The sequence below is a fragment of the Pongo pygmaeus genome, chromosome 13, assembly GCF_028885625.2.
Source record: "Pongo pygmaeus isolate AG05252 chromosome 13, NHGRI_mPonPyg2-v2.0_pri, whole genome shotgun sequence".
In the NCBI taxonomy this organism is placed as follows: domain Eukaryota; kingdom Metazoa; phylum Chordata; class Mammalia; order Primates; family Hominidae; genus Pongo; species Pongo pygmaeus.
The window spans coordinates 9,154,116-9,179,873 of record NC_072386.2 but is presented as its reverse complement, the minus strand read 5'-3'; positions in this window follow the sequence as shown (position 1 = coordinate 9,179,873).

Genomic DNA, 25,758 nt, shown 5'->3' with positions numbered 1-25,758 from the left:
ATTTAATGGAAGGTGGAATGGAATGGAATGGAAAGGAATGTGGAATGAAATGGAATGTAATGTGGAATGCAAAGCAATGGAATGGAATATAGCCTGGAAATGAATGGAATGGAATGGAATGGAATGTGGAATGTATTGAAATGGAAAGTGGAAAACAATGTGGAATGGCATGGAAAGGAAAGTGGCATGGAATGGAATGGAAAGTGGTATGGAATGTGGAATGGCATGGAAAGGAATGTGGAATGGAATAGAATGGAATGTGGAGTGGAAAGGAATGGAATGTGGAATGGAATGGAATCCAAAGTGGAATGGAATGGAATGGAATATTGAATGGAATGTGGAATGGAAAGTGGAATGGAATGGAATGGAATGTGGAATGGAATGTGGAATGAAATGCAATGAAATGTGGAATGGAATGTGGAATGGAATGGAAAGGAATGTGGAATGGAATGGAAAGGGATGAGGAATGGAACGCAAAGAATTTGGAAATGAATGGAATGTGGAACGGAATGGAATGTGGAATGGAATAGAATGAAATGTAGAATGGAATGCAATGGAATGTGGAATGCAATGGAATGGAATGGTACATGGAATTCAATGGAATGTAATGGAACATTGAATGCAATGGAATGGAATGTAACGTGGAATTGAATGCAATTGAACGGGGAAAGGAATGTGGAATGGAAAGTGGAATGGAATGTGGAATGGAATGAAATGGAATGGGGAATGGAATGGAATGGAAAATGGAATGGAACGCGGAATGGATCGTTGAATGTAATGTAATGGAACATATAATGGAACGTGGAATGGAATGAAATGGAACGTGGAATGAAATGTGGAATGGAATGTCGAATGGAATGGAATGGAATGTGGAATGAAATGCAATGGAATGTGGAATGGATTGTGGAAAGGAATTTTTACTGGAAGGTGGAATGGAATGTGGAATGGAATGGAATGGAATGTGGAATGGATAGTGGAATGGAACGTGGAATGGAACTGAAGTAATGGGGAAAGCTACGTGTTGGAATGTGGAAAGAAAAGTGGAAAGGAATTTAAAGGAACATGGAAAGGAACGAGGAATGGAATGGAATGTTGAAAGTAACGTGGAATGCAATGTGGAATGCAATGTTTAATGGAATGCAAAAGAATGTGGAATGGAAAGGAAGGGAATGTGGAATGGAATGAAATGGAATGCGGAATGGAATGGAATGAAGAATGGAATGTGGAATGCAATCTGGAATGGAATGTGGAATGGAAAGAGGAAAGGAAAGCAGTATATAACGTAGAATGGAACGTGGAATGGAAAGTGGAATGGAATAGAAAGGAATGTGGAAAGGAATACAATGGAATATGGAATTGAATAGAATAGAATGTGGAATGGAATGTTGAATGGAAAGGAATGGAAAGGAATGTGGAATGGAAAGAAATGGAATAGAATGTGGAATGGAAAGTCATGGAATGGAATGTGATATTGAAGACGGAATGGAATGTAGTGGAATGTGGAGAGGATTGGGGAATGGAACGCGGAATGGTAGGAATGGAACGTGGAACGGAACGTGGAATGGAATGTGGAATGGAATGTGGAATGCAACGTGGAATGGAATGTGCAAGGGAAAGTGGAATGGAAAGGAATGGAATGTGGAGTGGAATGGAATGGAATGGAATGCGGAATGGAATGTGGAATGAAATGAAATGGAATGTGGAATGGAATGGAATGGAATGTGGAATGAAATGGAATGGATTGGTGTGGAATGCGGAACGGAATCGAAACGAATTTGGAATAAAATTGAATAAAAATCCATGGAATGTGAAATGGAATGGAATGCAATGCAGAATGGAACGTGGAATGGAACGAGGAATGGAGCATGGAAAGGAAAGTGGATTACAACGTGGAAAGGAATGTGGAATAGAATCTGGAATGGAATGGAATGGAATTAGTAATGGAATGGAATGCATTGGAATGGAATGCCGAATGGGATGGAAAGGAATGAGGAAAGAATGGAATGGAATGGCATGTGGAATTGAATGCAATGGAATGTGGAATGGAATGGAATGGAATGAGGAATGGAATGGAATGGAATGCGGAATAGAATGGAATGAAATGGAATGTGGAATGGAATGTGTAATGGAATGGAATGGAATGTGTAATGGAATGGAAGGGAATGAGGGTGCAATGGAATGGAACCTGGAATGGAATTGAAAGTGGAATGGAAAGGAATGTGGAATGGAATGGAATGGAATATGGATTGGAATGGAATGGAATGTGGAATGGAATTCAATTGAATGGAATGGAATGTGAAATGGAATATACAAAGGAATTTGGAATGGAATGGATTGGAATGTGAAATGGATTGCGGAGTGGAATGGAATGGAATGTGGAATGGAAAGTAGAATGGAAAGTGGAATGGAACGTGGAAAGGAACGTGGAATGGAATGGAGTGGAATGTGGAATGGAATGTGGAATGGAATGGAGTGCAATGGATTGTGTAATGGAATGTGGAATGGAATGTGAAATGGAATGGAATGAAATGAGGAATGAAATATGGAGATTAATGGAATGGAATGTGTAATGGAATAGAAAGAAATGAGGAATGGAATCTGGAGATTAATGGAATGGAATGGAACATGGAATGGAACGTTGAATGGAATGTGGAATGGAATGTTGAATATAATCGTATGTGGAATGGAATGGAATGGAATGCAATAAGTGAATGGAATGGAATGCGGAATGGAATGGAATGGAATGTGTAATAGAAAGAACTTGGAATGGAATGGCATGGAATGGAATGGAATACAATACAGTGGAATGGAATGTGGAATGGAATGGAATGTGGAATGGAATGGAATGTAGAATGGAATGAAATGGAATGCAATGAAATGGAATGGAATGTGGAATGGAATGGAATGGAATGTGGAAAGGAATGGAATGGAATGAAGTGGAATGTGAAATGGAATAGAATGGAATGTGGAATGTGATAGAATGTGGAATGGAGTGAAATGGAATGGGGAATATTAAGGAATGGAACATGGAATGTTTTAGAATGGAAATTGGAATGCAAAGGAAAGGAACGCGGAATGGAATGGAATGGAATGTCCAATGGAATGTGTAATGGAATGGAATGGAATGTGGAACGGAATGTGGAATGGAATGGAAAGCAAAGTGAAATGGAAAGAAATGGAATGTGGAATGGAATGTGGAAAGCAATGTGCAATGGAATGTGGAATGGAATGTGGAATGGAAGGTGGAATGGAAAGTGGATTGTAATGGAATAGAATGTGGAATGGAACGTGGAATGGAACGTGGAATGGAACACGGAAGGGAATGTAGAATGTAATGTGGAAGGAATGTGGAAAGGAATGGAATGGAATGTGTGTTGGAACGTGGAATGGAATATGGAATGGAATATGGAATAGAAATTGGAACGGGATGTGCAATGGAAAGTGGAATGGAATGTGGAATGGAAAGAAATGTAACGTGGAATGGAACGTTGAATGAAATGGAATGGAAAGTGGAATGGAACGTGGAAGAGAACATGGAAAGGAATGTGGAATGGAACGTGGAATAGAATGTGGAATGAAAGGTGGAAGGGAATGTGGTATGGAATGGAAAGGAATGGAATGGAATGTGGAATGGAAAGTGCAATGGATCGTGTAATTGAACGTGGAATGGATCGTGGAATGGAACTGGAAGGGAAAGTGGAATGTGGAATGGAATATGGAATGGAACGTGAAATTGAATGGATTGGAAAGTTGAATGGAACGTGGAATGGAATGGAATGGAATGTGGAAAGGAATGTGGAATGGAATGGAATGGAATATGGAATGGAATGGAATGGAATGTGGAATGGAAAGGAATGGAACTTGGAATGGGACGTGGAATGGAACATGGAATTCAATGTGGAATGGAGAGTGGAATGGAATGTCGAAACGAATGGAATGGAATGTGAAATGGAATGGAAAGGAATGTGGAATGGAAAGGAATGGAACGTGGAATGGAAAGTGGAATAAAATGGAATGGAAAGTGGAATGGAAAGTGGAATGGAAAGAAATGTAACGTGGAATGGAACGTTGAATGTAATGGAATGGAAAGTGGCATGGAACGTGGAAGAGAACATGGAAAGGAATGTGGAATAGAATGTGGAATGTAATGTGGAAGGGAATGTGGTATGGAATGGAAAGGAATGGAATGGAATGTGGAATGGAAAGTGCAATGGATCGTGTAATTGACGTGGAATGGATCGTGGAATGGTCCTGGAAGGGAATGTGGAATGTGGAATGGAATAATGAATGGAACGTGAAATTGAATGGATTGGAAAGTTGAATGGAAAGTGGAATGGAATGGAATGGAACGTGGAATGGAATGTGGAATGGAATGGAATGGAATATGGAATGGAATGGAATGGAATGTGGAATGGAAAGGAATGGAACTTGGAACGGGACGTGGAATGGAACATGGAATTCAATGTGGAATGGAGAGTGGAATGGAATGTCGAAACGAATGGAATGGAATGTGAAATGGAATGGAAAGGAATGTGGAATGGAAAGGAATGGAACGTGGAATGGAAAGTGGAATAAAATGGAATGGAACATGGAATGGAATGTGGAATGGAATGTGGAATAGGATGTGGAATTTAATGGAATGGAATGTGGAATTTAATGGAATGGAACGTGGAACGGAATGTGGAATGGAATGGAATGGAACTTAGAATGCAATATGGAAAGGAAAGTGGAATGGATCATGGAATGGAACGTGGAATGGAATGGAAGGGAATGTGGAATGGAATGGAATGGAATGGAATGTGGAGTGGAAAGGAATGCAACCTGGAATGGGACATGGAATGGAACATGGAATGTGATGTGGAATGGAAAGGAATGCGACCTGGAATGGGAAGTGGAATGGAACACTGAATGCGACGTGGAAAGGAAAGTGGAATGGAAGGTGGAACGGAATGGAATAGAATGGAGTGGAATGCGGAATGCAATGGAATGATAAGTGGAATGGAATGGAAAGTAATGGAATGGAATGTGGAATGGAATGGATTGGAAAGTGAAAGGTAATGTGGGACGGAAAGTGAAATGGAATGTGGAATGTAATGTGGAAGGGAATGAATTGGAACGTGGAATGGAATGGAATGGAACGAGGAATGAAACGGAATGGAATGGAACATGGAAGGGAACATGGAATGGATCATGGAAAGGAACGTAAAATGGAATGTGGTATGAAAAGTGGAATGGAATGGAATGGAATGTGGAATGGAATGTGGAAATGAATGCAATGGAATGAGAACGGAATGTAGAATGGAATGGAATGGAATGTGGAATGAAATGTTGAATGCAATTTGGAATGGAATGTGGAATGCAATGTGGAACGCAAAGGAATAGAATGAGGAATGGAATGTATGGAATGTGGAACGGAATGTGGAATGTAATGTGGAATGGTATGTGGAGGGTAATGGAGTGGAACGTGGAATGGAACGGAATACAATGTTGAATTGAATGGAATGGAATGTGGAATAGAATAGAATAGAAGTGAATGTACAATGGAATGTGGAATGGAATGTGGAATGCAATGGAATGGAATGAGGAATGGAATTGAAATTGGAATGGAATGGAATAGAATGTGGATTGGAATGGAATGGAATGGAATTTGGAATGGAAAGGAATGGAATGGAAAGTGAAATGGAATTTGGAATGGAATGTGGAGTGGAATGAAATGCACAGTGGATTGGAATAGAATGGTATGTGGAAGGGAATGGAATGGAATTGAAAGTGAAATGGAATTTGCTATGGAATGTGAAATGGTTTGAAATGGAATGTGGAATGGAATAGAATGGAATGTGGAATGGAAAGTGGAATGTAATGGAACATGGAATGGAATGTGGAAAGGAATGTGTAATGGAATATGGAATGGAATGTGAAATGGAATGTGGAATGGAATATGGAATGAAATGTAGTATGGAACGCGGAATGGAAAGGAATGGAATGCCCAATGGAATGTGGAAAGGAATGAAATTGAATGCGGAATGGAATGTGGAATGGAATGGAAAGGAATGTGAAATGGAAAGAAATGGAATGTGGAATGGAATGTGGAATGAAATGGAATGGAATTGAATGTGAAATGGAATGGAATGGAATGTGCAAAGGAAGGGAATTTAGTGGAATGTGGATAGGAATGTGGAATGGAATGAAATGGATTGTGGAATGGAATGGAGTGGAATGTGGAATGGAATGGGTTACAATGTGGAATGGAATGTGTAAAGGAGTGGAATGGAATGGAATGGAAAATGGAATGGAATGGATTGGAATGTATAATGGAATGAGAATAGAGTGGAAAACAATGTGGAATGGAATGGAATGGAAGGTGGAATGGAATGGAATGGAATGTGGAATGGATTTGAATGGAACGTGGAACTGAATGGAATGGAATGCAATGGAAAGTGGAATTGAATGGAATTGAACGGGGAATGGAATGTGTAATGGAATATGGAATGGAATGGAATGGAATGTGGAATGGAATGGAATGGAATTTGGAATAGAATAGAATGGAAGTGAAACTGCAATGGAATGTGGAATGGAATGTGGAATGGAATGTGGAATGGAATGGAATGGAACGTGAAATGGAATTGAACTTGGATTGCAATGGAACGGAATGTGGATAGTAATGTAATAGAATGGTATGTGGATTGGAATGGAATGGAATGTGGAATGGAATGGAATGGAAAGTAAAGTGGAATTTGGAATGGAACGTGCAATGGAATGAAATGGAATGTGGAATGTAGTAAAATTGAATATGGAATGGAACATGGAATGGAATGTGGAATGGAATGTGTAATAGAATCTGGAAAGGAATATGCAATGGAATGTGGAATGAAATGTGGAATGGAAAGTGGAATGGAATATGGAATGAAATGTAGTATGGGATGTGGAATGGAAAGGAATGGAATGTGGAATGTAATGTGGAATGGAATGTGGAATGAAACATGGAATGGAACGTGGCAAGGAATGGAATGGAAAGTGAAATAAAATGTGGAATTTAATGGAATAGGATGTGGAATGGAATCTGCAATGGAATGTGGAATGGAATGGAAAGGAATGTGGAATGTGGAATGGAAAGGAATGTGGAATGCAATGGAATGTGCAATGGGATGTGGAATGGAATGTGGAATGGAATGGAATGGAATGTGGAATGGAATGTGGAATTTAAAGGACAGGAATGTGGAAGGGAATGTGGAATGGAATGTGGAATGGAATGGAATGGAAAGTGGAATAGAATGTGGAATGGAATGGAATGGAAAGTGGAATGGAATGGAATGGAATGTGGAACATAATGAAATGGAATGGAATGGAATGTGAACGGAACAGAATGGAATGTGGAATGCTATGGAATGTAATGAAATGAGGAATGGAATGGAACGGAATATGGAATGCAAAGCAATGGAATGAAATGAGGAATTGAAAGGAATGGAATGTGGAATAGAATGGAATGGAATGTGCAATGGAATGGAACAGGACGTGGAATGGAACGTGGAATGGAATTCAATGTAATGTGCAATGAAATGGAATGGAACGTGGAAAAGAATGTGGAATTGAATCTGTAATGGAAAGTGGAATGGAATGGAATGGAATGTGGAATACAGTGGAATGGGATGGAATGAAATGCGGAATGGAATGGAATAGAATGTGGAATGCAATGGAATAGAGTGAAATGTGGAATTGAATGGAATGGAAAGTGGAATGGAATACAATGGAATGTGGAATGGAATGGAATGGAACGTGCAATGGAATGTGCAATGGAATGTGGTATGGCATGTGGAATGGAATGTGGAATGTACAGGAATTTAATGTTGACTGTAATGGAATGGAATATGGAATAGAATGCAATGGAATGGAATGTGGAATGGAATCGAATATGGAATGGAATGCAAAGGAATATGGAATGGAATGGAATGGAACGTGGAATGCAATGTGGAATGGAATGGAATGCAAGGTGAAATGGAATGTGGAATGGAATGTGGATTGGAAAGTGGAATGGAAGGTGGAATGGAATGGAAAGGAACGTCGAATAGATTGGAATGGGACGTGGAATGTAATATGGAATGGAATGCGGAATGTGACGTGTAACGGAATGGAATGCAACTTGGAATGGAATGTGGTAGAATGTGGAATGGAATGGATTCTAATGTGAAATGGAATGAATTGGAAAGTGGAATGGAATGGAATGGAACGTGGAATGGAATGTGGAATGGTATGTGGAATGGATTGTTTAATGGAACGGAATGGAATGTGGAATAGAATGGAATGGAATGAAATGTGGAATGGAATGTTTAATGGATCGTGGAATGGAATGGAATGGAATGAGAAACGGAATCGAAAGGAAAGTGCAATGGAAAGGAAGGAAAAGGAAAGGAAAATGAAATAGAATGTGGAAAGGAATGTGAAATGGAAAGTGGAATGGAATGTGGAACGGAATGAAATGGAACGTGGAATGGAATGGAATGTAACGTGGAATGGAATTGAATGGAAAGTGGAATGGAACGTGGAATGGATCATGGAATGGAAAGAGGAATGGAATGCGGAATGGAATGTGGAATGGAAAGGAATGGAATGTGGTATGAAATGTGGAAAGGAATGGAATGTGGAATGGAATGTGGAATGAAATGCATTGGAATGAGAATGGAATGTGGAATGGAATGGAATGGAATATGGAAGGGAATGTGGAATGGAATGGATTGGATTGCGAAATGGATTGTGGAACAGAATGTGGAATGAAACGTGGAATGGAACGTGGAATTGATTGGAATTGTACTTGGTATAGAATGTGGAATGTAATGGAAGGGAATATGGAATGAAATGTAGAGTGTAATGGAACGGAATGTGGAACAGAATGGAATGGAATGTGGAATGGGATGTGGAATGGAACGGAAAGTAATGAAGAATGGAATGTGGAATGGAATGTGGAAGGAAAAGTGGAATGGAATGGAATGGAATGTGGAATGAAACATGGAAAGTAATTGAATGGAACGTGGGATGGAAAGTGGAATGGAATGTGAAATGGAGTGCAATGGATTGTGGAATGCAATGTCGAATGGAATGGAATGGAACAGGGAATGGAACATGGAATATAGTGGAATGGAACGTGGAATGTAATGTGGAATGGAAAGTGGAATGGAAAGTAGAATGTAACTGAATGGAATGTGGTTTTGAATGGTGAACGGAATGTGGAATAGAAAGTAGAATGGAATGTGAAATGGAATGTTGAATGGAAAAGAATGGAAAGTGGAAAGTAATGGAATGGAATGGGGAATGGAATGGAATGGAATGTGGACTGGAATGTTATGCAATGGAATGGAAAGTGGAATGGATGTTGGAATGGAACGTGGAATGGAGTGGAAAGGAAAGTCGAATGGAACGTGGGAAGAAAGGTGGAATGAAACGTGGAAAGGAATGTAATAGAAGGTGGAATGGAATGTGGAATGGAATGGAGTGGAATGTGGAAAGAAATGTAATCAAATATGGAATGGAATGCGTAAGGGAATGGATTGGAATGTGGAATGGAATTTGGAAAGCAATGATATGGAATGTGGAATGCAATGGAGAGGAATGTGGAAAGGAATGTAATCGAATGTGGAATGGAATGCGGAAGGGAATGGATTGGAATGTGGAATGGAATTTGGAAAGGAATGGAATGGAATGTGGAAGGGAATGTGAAAAAGAATGTAGAATGTAATGTGGAATGGAATGGAATGGAATGTGGAATGGAATGTGTAATAGAATGGATTGGAATGTGGAAGGGAATGTGGAATGTTACGTGGAATGGAATGTGGAATGGAATGGAATGGAATGTGGAAAGGAATATGGAATGGAATGCAGAAAGTAATGTGGAAAGCATTGGAATGGATTGTGGAATGGAATGTGGAATGGAATAGAATGGAATGTGAAATTGAATGGAATGGAATTTTGAATTGAGTGTGGAATGGAAAGGAATGGAATGTGGAATGTAAAGTGGAACAGAATGTGGTATGGAATGGAATTTAATGTGGAGTGGAATGTGTCGTGGAACTGAATGTGGTATGGAGTGGAATTTAAAGTGGAATGCAATATGGAATGGAATGGAATGTGGACTGTTATGTGGAATAGAATGTGGAATGGAGGGTGCAATGGAACAGAATGGAATGTGGAAAGAAATTTGGAATGGAATGTGGAATGGGTCGTGGAATGGAATGGAATGGAATGTGCAATGAAACGTGGAATGGAATGGAATGAAACGAGGAATGTAACGTACAATGGAACGGGCAATGCAATGTGGAATAGAAAGTGGAATGGAATATGCAATGGAATGTGGAATGGAAAGTGGAAGGGAACGTAAATGAATGTGTAAAGTATTGTGGAATGGAATTTGAAATGGATCGTGGAATGCAATGGAAAGGAAAATGGAATGGATTCTGGAATGGAATGTGGACTGGAACGTGGAATGGAATGGACTGGAATGTGGAATGGAAGTGGAATGGAATGGAATGGAATGTGGAATGGAATGTGGAAAGGAATGTGTTATGGAATGTGGAATAGAACGGAATGGAATGAGGTATGGAATGTGAAATGGAATTTTGAATGGAATGGAATGGAATGTGGCATGGAATGTGGAATGGAACGGAATGGAATGTGAAGTAGAGTGTGGAATGTAATAGAATGGAAAGCGGAATGGAATGAATGCAATGGTAAGGAATATGGCATGCAATGGAAAGGAAAATGGAATGCAATGTAGAATGGAATGGTATGGAATGTGGAATGGAACGTGGAATGGAATGTGGAATGCATCGTGGAATGGAACGTGGAATGGAATGGAATGAAATGTGGAATGGAATGGAATGGAATATGGAATTGAATCTGGAGAGGAATGCAATGGAATCTGGAATAGAATGTGGAATGTAATGGAATAGAATGCGGAATGGAATGGAACGGAATGCTATGGAAAGTGGAATGGAATTTAATGCAATATGGAATGGAATGGAATGGAACATGGAATGGAACGTGAAAGGGAATGTGGAATGTGGAATTTAATGTGGAATTTAATGTGGAATGGACAGGAATGGAATGGAAGGGAATGTGGAATGTAAAGTGGAATGGAGTGTGGAATGGAATGTGGAATGAAATGTGGAATGGAATGGAATGGAATGTGGAATGAAACGTGGAATGGAATGGAATGTGGAATGAAACGTGGAATGGAATGAATTGGAATGTGGAATAGAATGGAATGGTATGGAATGGAATGCGGATTGGAAGGTGGAATGGAATGTGGAATGGAATGTGGAATGAAATGTAGAATGGAATGGAAAGGAAGGTGGAATGAAATGTGGAATGGAATGGATTGGAATGTGGAATGGAATGTGGAATGGACTTTAATGGAATGTGTAATGGAAAGTGGAATGGAATGTGGAATGGATTGTGGAATGGAATGTGGAATGGAACGGAATGGAAGGCTGAATGGAATGTGGAATGTACTGTGGAATTGAAGTTGGAATTGAATGCAATGGAATTTTGAATGGAAAGTGGAATGGAAAGTGGAATGGAATGGAATGGAATGGATCGTGGAATAGAATGTGGAATGGAAAGTGAAATGGAATGGAATGTAACGTAGAATTGAACCTGGAATGGAATATGGAAAAAATGTGGAATTCAACATGGTATGGAATGTGGAATGGAATGTGCAATGGAAAGGAATGTAAAGTAGAATGGAGTGTGGAATTGAGTGTGGAATGGAACGTGGAATGGAATGGAAAGGAATGTGGAATGCAACGTGCAATGGAACGTGGAATGAAATGGAAAGGAATGTGGAATGGAATATGGAATTGAATGGAATGGAATGGAATGGAATGGAATGGGAATGGAATGAAACGGAATGTGGAATGGATTTTGGAATGGAATGGAATGAATTGTGGAATGAAATGTGTTTTGGAATGAAATGGAACGTGGAATGGAATGGACTGGAATGTGGAATGGAATGTGGGATAGAATTTAATGGAAAGTGGAATGGAACGTGGAATGGAATGGAAGGGAATGGAAAGGAATGTGGAATGGAATGGAATGGAATGGAATGGAAAGGAATGTGGAATGGAATGGAATGGAATGCGGAATGGAATGTGGAATGGAATACAACGAAATGGGGAATGGAATGTTGATTGGAATGGAATGGAATTTAGAATGGAATGGAATGGACTGCGGAATGGAATGTGGAATGGAATGTGGAATGGAAAGGAATGGAATGGAATGTGGAATGACATGTGAATTGGAATGCAATGGAATGTGGAATGGAAAGTGGAAAGAAATGCAATGGAATGACAATGGAATGTGGTATTGAAAGTGTAATGCAATTTGGAATGGACTGTGGAATGGAATGTTGAATGGAATGTGGAAAGGAATGTGGAATGGAATGGAATGGACTTTGGACTGGATTGTGGAATGGAATGTAATGCAATATGGAATGGAATGTGGAACGGAATGTTTAATGGAAAGTGGAAAAGAATGGAGTGGAATGTGGTATGTAATGTGGAATGTAATGTGGAATGTAATGTGGAATGGAATGTGGAAGGGAAAGTGGAATGTAATGGAATGGAATGTGGAATGGAAAGTGGAATGTGATGTTCAATGGAATATGGAATTGAAAGTTGAATGGAATGTAATGGAACGTGGAATAGAACGTCGAAAGGAATGGAATGGAATGTGGAATGTAAGGTAGAATGGAACGTGGAAAGGAATGTGGAATGTAACATGAAATTGAATGTGGAATGGAATGTGAAAGGGAATGTGGATTGGAATGGAATGGAATGGAATGTGGAATGAAACCTGCAATGTATCGTGGAATTGAATGTGGAATGGATCGTGGAATGGAATGTGAAATGGAATGTGTAAAGGAATGTGGAATGGAATATGGAATGGAATGTGAAATTGACTGGAAGAGAATGTTGAATGGAACATAGAATGTAGAGGAATGGAATGTGGAATGGAATGTTGAATGGAATGGAATGGAAAGTGAAATGGAATCTGGAAAGGAAAGTGGAATGGAATGGAATGGAATGTGGAATGGAACGTGGAATGGAATGTGCAACGGAATGTGGAATGGAATGGAATGTAATATGGAATGCAATGCGGAATGGAACAGAATATAATGTGGAATGTAATGTGGAATGTAATGGAATGGAATGTGGACTAAAACGAGAAATGGAATGGAATGTAATATGGAATGCAATGTGGAATGGAACAGAATGTAATGTGGAATGTAATGTGGAATGTAATGGAATGGAATGTGGAGTAAAACGAGAAATGGAATGGAATGGAAGGTGGAACGGAACTTGGAATGGAATGTGGAATGGAACAAATAATGGAATGTGGAATGGTATGTGGAATGGAATGGAATGGAATCTGCTATGGAATGTGGAATGGAATGTGGAAAGGAGAGTGGAATGCAATGGAATGGAATGTGGACTGAAACGGGGAATGGAATGGAATGGAAGGTGTAATGGAACATGGAATGGAATGTGGAATGAAACGTGTAATGAAATGTGGAATGGAATATTTAATGGAATGGAATGTAATCTGGAATTTAATGTGGAATTGAATGAGGAATGGACTGTGGAATGTAATGGAATGGGATGCCGAATGAAATGTGGAATTGAATGTGTAATGTAATGTTGAGTGGAGTGTGGAATGGAACATGGAATGAAACATGGAAAGGAACGTGGAATGGGATGTTCAATGGAATATGGAATGGAAAGTTGAATGGAATGGAATGGAATGTGGAATTGAACGTGCAAAGGAATGTAATTTAATGTGGAATGGAATGTAGATTGGAACGTGGAAAGGAATGTGGAATGGAACGTGGAATGGAATGTGGAACGGAATGTGGAGTGGAATGGAATGGAATGGAATGGAAAGTGGAATTGAACGTGCAATGTATGGTGGAATTGAATGTGGAATGGAACTTGGAATGGAACGTGAAATTGAATGTGGAATGGAATGTGGAATGGAATATGGAATAGAACGAGAAATTGAATGGAAAGGAATGTTGAATGCAACGTGGAATGGAATGGAATGGAATGTAGAATGGAATGTGGAATATAATGGAATGGAACGTGGAATGGAATCTGGAAAGGAAAGTGGAAAGAAATGGAATGGAATGTGAAATGAAACGTGGAATGGAATGTACAACGGAATATGGATTGGAATGGAATGGAAAGTGGAATGGAATGTGCAATGGAACGGAATGTACTGTGGAATGGAATGTGGAGTGTAATGTGGAAAGGAAAGTGGAATGTAACGCAATGGAATGTGGACTGAAACCAGAAACGGAATAGAATGGAAGGTTGAATGGAACGCGGAATGGAACGTAGAATGGAACGTGTAATGGAAAGTGGAATGGAATGTGGAATGGAATGGAATGGAATCTGGAATGGAATGTGGAATGGAATGTGAAATGGACTGTGTAATGGAATGTGGAAAGGAAAGAGGAATGTATTGGAATGGAAGGCGAACTGAAACGAGGAATGGAATGGAATGGAATGTGGAATGGAATGTGGAATGGAATGGAATGAAATGGAATGTGGAATGGAATGTAATGGAATGTGGAATGGAATGTGGAATGGAATGGAATTTGGAATGGAACGTGGAGTGGAATGTGGAAGGGAATGTGGAACACAATGGAATGCCAAGAGGAATGGAATGTGGAATGCAATGGAATGGAATGTGGAATTGAATGTGGAATGCAATGTTGAATGGAATGGAATGGATGGTGGAATGGAATGTGAAATAGAAAGTGGAAAGGAACGTGGAATGGAACTTGGAATGGAATGTGCAATGGAAAGTGGAATGGAATGTGGAATGGAATGGAATGGAATGCGGCATAGAATGGAATGGAATGTGGAATGGAATGGAATTGAATTTGGAATGGAATGTGAAATGGTAAGGAAAGCAACATGGAATGGAATGGAATGCAATGTGGAAAGGAATGCAATGGGATGTGGAAAGAAATGAAACATAATGTGGAATCGAATGTGGAATGGAATGGAATGCAATGTTGAATAGAATGCGGAATTGAATGGAATTTGGAATGGAAAGGAATGGAATGGAATGGAATGTGAAATGGAATGGAATGTGGAACGGAATGGAATGGAATGTGGAATGGAATGGAATGGAATCGAATCGAATGGAATGGAATGTGGGATGCAATGTGGAATGGAATGGAATGGAAAGTGGAATGGTTTCTGGAATGGAATGTGGAATGGAATGGATTGGAATGCGTATTGGAATTGAATGGAAAGTGGCATGGAATGGAATGCAACGTAAAATGGAATGGAATGGATTGTGGAATGGAATGGAATAGAATGTGCAATGGAAAGGAGTGGAATGGAATGTGGAGTGGAATGGAATGGAATGCAATATAGAGTGGAATTGAATGGATTGGAATGTGGAATGGAACGTAATGGAACGTGGAATGGAATGGAATTGAATGCGAAAAGCGACGTGGAACGCAATGGAATGCAAAGTGGAAAGGAATGTGGAATGGAATGGAAATTAACGTGGAATGGATCCTGGAAAGGACCATGGAATGGAATGTGGAATGTAATGTGCAATGGAAAGAAATGCAATATGCAATGGGAAGGAATGGAATTAAAGGGAATTTGGAATGGAATTGAATGGAATGGAAAGTGGAATGGAATGTGGAATGGAAAGAAACGGAATGAGGAATGCAATGTGGAGTGCAATGAATTCGAAACTGGAATGGAAACTATAATGGAACATGGAAGGGAAGTGGAATGGTATATGGAATGGAATGTGGAATGGAATATGGAATGGAATAGAATGGAAGGTGGTCTGGGATATAATGAATTGGAGGGTCGAATGGATTGGAATCGAATGTGGAATGGAAAATGGATTGGAATGTGGAATGGAATGCTGAGTGGAATGGAGTGGACAGTGAAATGGAAAGGAATGGAATGGAATGTGGAATCAAAAGTGTAAAGGAAGGGAATGGAATGTGGAACGGAGAGTGGAATGGAATGCAATGGAACGTGGAATGGAATCTGGAATGGAATGTGGAATGGAATGGATTGGATTGCAAAATGGAATGGAATGGAATGTGGAATGGAATGGAAAGGAATGTGAAAAGAAATGGAATGGAATGTGAAATGGAATGGAAAGGAGTGTGGAATGGAAAGGATTGGAATGTGGAAAGGAATGGAATAGAATGAGGAAAGTAAAGTTGAATGGAAAGTTGAATGGAACGTGGAATGAAACGTGGAATGGAACGTGGAATGGAATGGACTGTAACGTGTAGTGGAAAGTGGAATGGAACGTGGAATGGAATGTGGAATGCAAAGTGGAATGGAACGTGGAATGTAATGGAATGCAACGTGGAATGCAATGGGAGGAAAGGTGGAATGAAATGGAATGGAATGTGGAATGGAATAGAATGAAATGGAATGCGGAATGGAATGTAATGGAATGTGGAATGCAATGTGGAATGGAATGAAATGGAATGTGGAATGCAATGAAATGGAATGTGGAATGGAATGTGGAATAGAATGGAATGCAATGTGGAAAGGAATATGGAATGGAATGAAAAGGAACGTGGAATGGAATGTGGAATGAAATATGTAATGGAATTAAGTGTAATGCGGAGTGGAATGTGGAATGGAATGGAATGGAAGGTGGAATGAAATGGAAAGGTATGTGGAAAGGAATGGAATGAAGTGCAATATGGAATGGCATGGAATGGAATGTGGAATGGAATGTGGAATTCAATGAAGTGGAATGTGGAATTGAATGAAATGCAATGTGCAATGGAATTTGGAATGGAATGGAATTTGGAATGGAAAGGATTGGAATGTGGAATGGAAAAGAATGGAATGTGGAATGGAAAGGAATATGGAATGGAATGGAATATTGAATGGAATGGATTTCAATGTGGAATGGAACGGAGTGGAACGGAATGTGGAATTCAATGGAATGGTGTGTGGAATGGAATGAAATGCGGAATGGAACGTGGAATGGAACGTGGAATGGAAACTGGAATGGAACGTGAAATGCAATTGGAAAGGAATGTGGAATGGAATGGAGTGGAATTTCAGGGAATGAGAAATGGAGTGGAATGGAATGTGGAATGGAATGTGGAATGGAATGGAACGGAATGTGGAATGGAATGTGGAATGGAATGCAATGAAATGGACTGGAATGGATTGGAATTGAATGAATGTGAAATGTAATGGAGTTGAATGTGGAATGAAATGTATACTAGAAAGGCATGCAATGTGGAAAGAATGTGGAATGGAATGGAATGGAATGTGGAATGCAATGAAATGAAATGTGGAATGAAACGTGGAATGAAATGGAATGCAAAGTGGAAAGGAAAGTGGAATAGAATGCAATGGAATGTGGAATGGAATGCAATGGAATGTGGAATGGAATGCAATGGAATGTGGAATGGAACGTGGAATGGAACAAAATGGAATGTGGAATAGAATGTGGAATGGAATGTGTAATGGAACGTGGAATGGAACGGAATGGGAGATGGAATGTGAAATGGAACGTGGAATGCAATGGAATGTGGAATGGATTGTGGAATGGAATGTGGAGTTCAACGCGGAATGGAATGGAGTGGAATGTGTAATGCAACATTCAATGGAATGGCATGGAATATGCAGTGGAACGTGGAGTGGAATGGAATGGAAGGTGGAAAGAAACGTGGAATGGAAAGAGTACTGGAACGTGAAATGGAATGGAGTGCGGAATGGAATGTGGAATGAAAAGTCGAATGGAATGGAATATGGAATGGATTGTGGAATGGAATGGAATGGAATAGAATGTGGAATGGATAGGTATCGAATGTGGAATGGAATGTAGTGGAATAGAATGTGGAATGGAATGGAATGCAATGTGGAATGGAATGGAATGGAATGTGGAAAGGAGAGGAATGGAATGTCGAATGAAATGGAATGGAATGTGGAATGCAATGCAATGGAATGTAGAATGGAATGAGGAATGGAATGGAATGTGGAAAAGAAATGAAAGGAATGTGGAATGTAATGTGGAATGGAATGGAATGTGGAATGGAATATGAAATGCAATGGAATGGAATGTGGAATGGAATGTGGAATGGCAGGGAATGGAATATGTAATGGATTGTGGACTGGTAATAGAATGTGGAATGGAACGGAAAGGAATGTGGAATGGAATGTAGACTGCAATGGAAAGGAATGTGGAACGGAATGGAATGGAATGTGGAATGGAATGGAATTGAGTGTGGAATGGAAATTGGAATGGAATGTGGAATGGAACGTGGAATGGAATGTTGAATGGGATGTGCAACGGAATGTGGAATGGAAGGGAATGTGGAATGAAATGTGGAATGGATTATGGAATATAATGTGGAATGGAATGTGGAATAGAATGGAATGGAATGTGGAAAATAACGTGGAATGGAATGGAATGGCATGTGGAATGGAACCTGGAACGTAATGTGGAATGGAACTTTGAATGGAATGCAGGAACGGAATGGAATGCCGAGTGAAATGGAATGGAAGGTGGAATGGAACAGAAAGGGATGCGGACTGGAATGGAACGGAATGTGGAATGGAATTTGGAATGGAATGGAATGCAATGTGGAATGGAATGTGGAATGGAATGATACGTGGAATGGAAAGAAATGAAATGTGGAAGGGAATTGAATGTAATGTACAATTTACTGTGGAATGGAATGGAATGCTATGTGGAATGGAATGTGGAATCGAATGGAATGTGGAATCGAATGGAATGTGGAATGGAATGTTGAATCGAACATGGAATGGAATGGAATGTTGAATGGATTGTGGAATGGAATGGAATGGAATGTGCAGTGGAATGGAATAGAATTTGGAATGGAATGGAATGGAATGTGGAATGGAATATGGAATGGATTGTGGAATCGAATATAGTATGGAATGTGGAATGGAATGGAAAGGAAAGTGCAGTGAAAATGTGGAATGGAACGGAAAGGAATGTGGAATGGAATGTGGAATGCAATAGAATGGAATGTGGAATGGAATGGAATGGAATATGCAATGCATTGGAATGGAACGTGAAATGGAAATTGGAATGGATCGTGGAATGCAACGTGGAATGGAACTTGGAATGGAAAGTGGAATGCAATGTGAAATGGAACGGAATGGAAAGTGGAATGTAATGTGTAATGGAATGGAATGTAAAGTGTAATGGACGGGAATGGAATGTGGAATGGAATGGATTGCAATGGAAAGTGGAATGGAATGTGGAATTGAATATGGAATGGAGTGGAATGGAATCTTGAATGGAATGTGGAATGAAATGGAATGGAATTTGGAATGGAATGCAATGGAAAGTGGAATGCAACGTGGAATAGGATGGAATGGAATGTGGAATGGAATGTGGAATGGAATGGAATGTGGAATGGAATGTGGAATGGAATGGAATGTGGAATGGAATGTGGAGCGGAACTTGGAATGGAATGGAATGTGCAATAGATTGTAGAGTGAAATGTGGAATGCTATGTGGAATGCTATGTGGAAAGGAGTGGATTGGAATGTAGAATGGAATGGAATTTGGAATGGAATGGAATGTGGAATGGAATTGAATGGAATAGTATTTGGACCGGAATGGAATGGAATGTGGATTGGAATAGAAAGAAATGTGGAATTGAAACTGGATTGGCATGGAAAAGAATGTGTAATGGCATGCGTAATGGCATGGAATGGAATGTGGAATGGAATGGAATGCATTGTGGAACGAAATGTGCAGTGGAATGGAAAGGAATGTGGAATGTCATGGAATGGAATGTAGAATGCAATGGAATGGAATGTGGGAAGGTATGGAATGTAATGTGCAACGGAATGGAATGCAATGTAGAATGCAATGGAAAGAGGAATGGAATGAAATGAAATGGAATAGGGATTGGAATGAAATAGAATGGAATATGGACTGGAATGGATTGGAATGTTAAATGGAATGGGATGGAATGTGGAATGGAATGGAATGCAAAGTGGAATGGCATGGAATGGAATGTGTAATGGAAGGGAATGGAATGTAGAATGGAATGTGGAATGGTACGGAATGGAATGGAATGAAATGTGGAATGGAATGGAATGGAATATAGAACGGCATTTGGAATAAAATGGAAAGAAAACTGGAATGGAAGGTGGAATGTAAGGTGGCATGGAATGTGGAATGTTACGTAGAAGGGAATGGAATATAACATGGAATGGAACGTGGAATGGAACGTGGCATGGAACGTGGAATGGAACGTGGAATGGAATTGAATGGAACCTGGAATGGCATGGATCGAAATGTGGAATGGAATGGAAGGGAATGTGGAATAGAATGGTATAGAAGGTGGAATGGAATGGAATTCAATGGAATGTGGACAGGAATGGAATGGAAAGTGGAATGGAATTTCAAATGGAATTGAAAGGAATTTGGAATAGTATGGAATGGAATGTGGAACGCAATGGAATGGCAAGCAGAATGGAATGGAACTGGATGTGGAAATGAATGTGCAATGGAGCAGAATGGAATGTGGAGTGGAATCGAATGCAACATGGAATGGAATGGAATGGAATGTGGAAAGGAATGGAATGGATTTGGAATGGAATGGAATGGAATGTGCAATGGAGTGGAATGGAATGTGGAGTGGAATTGACTGCATTGCAACGTGGAATGGAATGGAATGGAATGTGAAATGGAATGTAGTGGAATGTGGAATTGAATTGAATATAATGGACCTTGGAATTGAATTCAAACAATCGTGGATTGGAATGTAATGAACGTGGAAAGGAATGGAATGGAATGTGGTAGGGAATGGAACGGAAGGTGGATTGTAATGGAATGGAATCGAAAGTGGAATGGAATGGAATGTGGAATGGAATGGAATGGAATGGAACTTGGAATGGAGTGGAATGTGGAATGGAATGGAATGTGGATTTGAAGTGGATGGAAGTGAATGGAAATCGGAATGGAATGGAATGGTACGTGGAATGGAATGGATCGTAACGTGGAATCGAATGGAATGAAATTTGGAATGGATTGGAATGTAATGTAGAATGGAATGGAAGGAAATGGAATGTGGAATGGAATAGAATGTGGAATGGAATGGGATGGAATGTAGAATGGCATGGAATGGAATGTGTAATGGAATGGAATGTGGTATGGAATGTGGAGTGGAATGGAATACAATGTGGAATGCACTATGGATGGAATGTTGAATGGAATGTGGAATGAAATGGAATGGAATTTGGAATGGAATCTGGAATGGAATGTGGAATGGAATAGAATGGAATGCGGAATGGAAAATGGACTGGAAAGTGGAATGGAACATGGAATGTAACGTTGAATGGAACATCGAATGGAACGTGAGATGGAACGACGAATGGAACGTGGAATGGAATGCAGAATGGAATGTGGAATGGAATATCGAATGGAACAAGTGATGGAACGACGAATGGAAAGTGGAATGGAATGCAGAATGGAATGTGGAATGGAACGGAATGGAATGTGGAGTGGAATGTAATGGGATGTGGAATGGAATGGAATGGAATGGAATGTGGAATGGAAAGTGGAATGGAATGAGGAATGGAAATGAATGGAATGGGAAGCTATGTGGAATGGAAAGGAATGGAATGGAATGTGGAATTGAATGGAACGGAATGGAAAGGAATGGAAAGGAATGGAATGGAATGGAATGTGGAATGGAATGGAATGACATGTGCAATGGAGTGGAATTAAAAGGAATGTGGAATGGAATGGAATGTGGAATGGAATGTGGAATGGAATATTACGTGGAATGGAATGGAATGGAATGGAATGTGGAATGGAATGCACTGCAATGTGGAATGGAATGGAACAGAATGTGGAATGGAATTAAATGTAATGTGGAATGGAATGGAAAGGAACGGAATATGGACTGGAATGGATTGGAATGGGGTGTTGAATGGAATGGAATGGAATGGAATGGAATGGAATGCGAACTGCAATGGAATGGAATGGAATGTTAAATGGAAGGTGGAATGGAATGGAATATGGAATGGAATGTGGAATGAAATGGAATGGAATGTGGAATGGAATGTGGAAAGGAATGGAATGTGGAATGGGATGAAATGTAATGTGGAATGGAATTGAATAGAATGGAAAGTGGATTGCAATGGAATGTGGACTGGAATGGAATGGAATGTAACGAAATGTGGAATGGAATAAGAAATGGACTGGAATGGAATGGAGAGGAACGTGAAATGGAATGGAATGTTGAATGAAATGGAATGGAATGGAATGGGATGTCAAATGGAGTGGAATGGAATGGAATGGAATGTGGAATGCAATGGAATGGAATGTGGAGTGTAATGGAATGGAATATGAAATGGAATGGAATTGACTGGAATGGAATGGAAAGAGAAATGGAATGGAATCGAATGTGGAATGGAATTGAATTTAATGTGGAAAACAATGGAATGGAATATGGAATGGAAAGTTGAATGGGAATGCAATGTGGAGTGGAGAGGAATGGAATATGGAGTGGAATGGAATGGAATGTGGAGTGGTATGGAATGGAATATGGAATGGAATGTGTACTGGAATAAAATGGAATGGAATGGAATGGAATGTGGAATGGAAGGGAATGAAATGTGGAATGGAATGGAATGGAATGGAATTCAATGCGGAATGGAATGGAATGGAATGGAATGTGGAAAGGAATGGAACGAAATGTGGTGTGGAATGAAATGTGGAATGGTAAGCAAAATGGAATGAAATGGAATGGACTGGAATGGAATGTGGAATGGAATGGAATGTGGAGTAGAATGGAATGGAATGTTGAAAGCAAAGTGGAATGTAATGGAATGGAATGTGGAATGGAATGTGGAATGGAGTGGAATGGAAAGTGGAATGGAATAGAATGGAATGTGGAAAGGAATGCAATGGAACATGGAAAGGAAAGTGGATTGGAGTGGAAAGTGGAATGGAATAGAATGAAATGGAATGGCATGTATAATGGAATTGAATGTGGAATGGAAAGAAACGAAACATCGAAAGGAAGGAGGAATGGAACGTGGCATGGAACATAGAATGGAACTTGGAATGGAATGGAATGGAAAGTGGAATGTAATGGAAGGGAAAGTGGAATCGAACGTGGAATGGAATGGAAAGGATTGTGGAATGGAATGTGGAATGCAATGCAATGCAATGTGGAATGGAATGGAACGGAAAGTGGAATGGAAATTGTAATGGAACGTGGAATGGAACGTGGAATGGAACGTGGAATTGAATGTGGAATGAATTGTGGAATGGAATGGAGTGGAATGGAATCGAATGTGGAATGGAAAGTGGATTGGAACCTGGAATGGAACTTGGAATGTTACGTGCAATGAAAAGTCAAAAGGAACGTGGAATGGAATGTCTAATGGAACGTGGAATGGAATGCGCAATGGAATGTGCAAAGGAACAGAATGGAATGAAATGCAATATGGAATGATACGGGGAATGGAAAAGAAAGGAAAGTGCAATGGAATAGAATTGAATGGAACTTGGAATGGAATGGAATGGAATGGAATGTGGATTGGAATTGAATGGAATGTGGAAATGAATGGAATGGAATGGAATGGGAATATAACGGAATGGAATGTGGAATGGATTGTGGAAAGGAATATGGAATGGAATGTGGAATGGAATGCAATCGAACTGAAAGGATTGTGGAATGAAATGGAATGGAATTTTGAATGCAATGGAATTGAATGGAATGTCAGATGGAATGGGAAGGAATGAGGAATGGGATGCAATGGAATGTGTAATGGAATGGAATGGAATGTGTAATGGAAAGGAAAGGAATGCAATGCTGAATGGTATGGAAAGGAATGTGGAATGGAATGGAATGGAATGTGCAATGCAATGGGGAATGGAAAAGAATGTGGAGTGGTATGTGGAAGGGAAAGAAATGGAACCTGGAATGCAATGGAAAGTAATGGAATGTGGAATGGAATGGAATGGAATGTGGATTGGAATGGAACGGAATGGTATGTGGATTGGAAAGGAATGGAATGTGGAAGGGAATCGAATGTGGAATGGAATGTGGAATGAAATGCACTCTCAAATGGAATGGAATGGAATGTGGAATTGAATGGCATGTGAAATGGAATGGAATGGAAAGTAAAAAGGAAAGGAATTAAATGTGCAATGGAATGGAATGGAATGTGGAATGGAATGTGGAATGGAATGGAATGGACTGTGGAATGCTATGGAATGGAATGTGGAATGGAATGGAATGGATTGGAATGGAAAGGGAAAATAAAGGAATGGAATGTGTAATTGAATGTGGAAAGCAATATGGAATGGAATGTGGAATGGAATGCAATCGAACAGAGAGGATTGTGAAATGGAATGGAATGGAATTTGGAATACAATGGAATTGAAAGGAATGTGAGATGGAATGGAAAAGAATGTGGAATGGAATGGAATGGAATGGAATTTGTAATGGAATGGAATGGAATGTGTAATGGAATGAAATGGAATGTGTAATGGAAGGGAAAGGAATGTAGAATGCAATGTGGAATAGTATGGAATGGAATGTGGAATGGAATGGAATGGTATGTGCAATGCAATGTGGAATGGAAAGGAATGGGGAGTGGAATGTGGAAGGGAATTGAATGGAATCAGAAATGCAATGCAATGGAAGGGAATGTGGAATGGAATGGAATGGAAAGGAACGAAATGTGGAATGGAATGGAATGGAATGGAATGTGGAATGGAATGGAATGGAATGTGGAAAGAAATGGATTAGAATGTGGAATGCAATGTGGAATGGAATGGAATGGAATGTGGAACGGAATGTGGAATGTAATGCAATCTGGAATGGAATGGAATGGAATGGAATGGAATGTGTAATGGAAAGGCATGGAATGGAACGTGAATTGGAAATAGAATGTAATGTTTAATGGAATGGCATGGAATGTGGAATGAAATGAAATGGAAAGTGGAATGGAATGTGAATGGAATGGAATGGAATGTCAAATGGAATGGAATAGAAAGTGGGATGGAATCTGAAATGGAATATAACGGAATGGAGTTTAATGTGGAATTGAATGGAATGCAAAGGAATGTGAAATGGAAATAGAATCGAATGTTACATAGAATGGAATGGAGTGTGGAACTTATTTGAATGGAATGTGGAATGGAATGTAATGGAACGTGGAATGGCATTTGGAATGGAATGAAATGGAATGTGGAATGGAATAGAACGGAAGGTGGATGGAACGGAATGGAATGGAATGGAATGGAATGTGGAAAGCAAAGGAATGGAATGGAATGGAATGTGGAAAGGAACGGAATGTGGAATGGAATGGATTGGAATAGAACAAAATGTGGAATTGAATGGAATGGAATGGAATGTGAAATGGAAATAGAATGGAATGTTTAATGGAATGGAATGGAATGTGGAAAGTAATGGAATGAAATGTGAAATAGAATGTGGAATGGAATGGAATGGAATGTGGAATGGAATGGAATGGAAAGCGGAATGGAATGTAATGGAATCTGCAATGGAATTTAATGGAACGGAATTGAATGTGGAATGCAATGGAATTGAATGGAATGGAAAGAGGAATAGAATGGAATGGAGTGGAAAGAGGAATAGAATGGAATGGAATGTGTAATGGAATGGAATGGAATGTTGAATGTAATGGAACGGAACGTGGAATGGAACGTAATGGAATGTGGAAT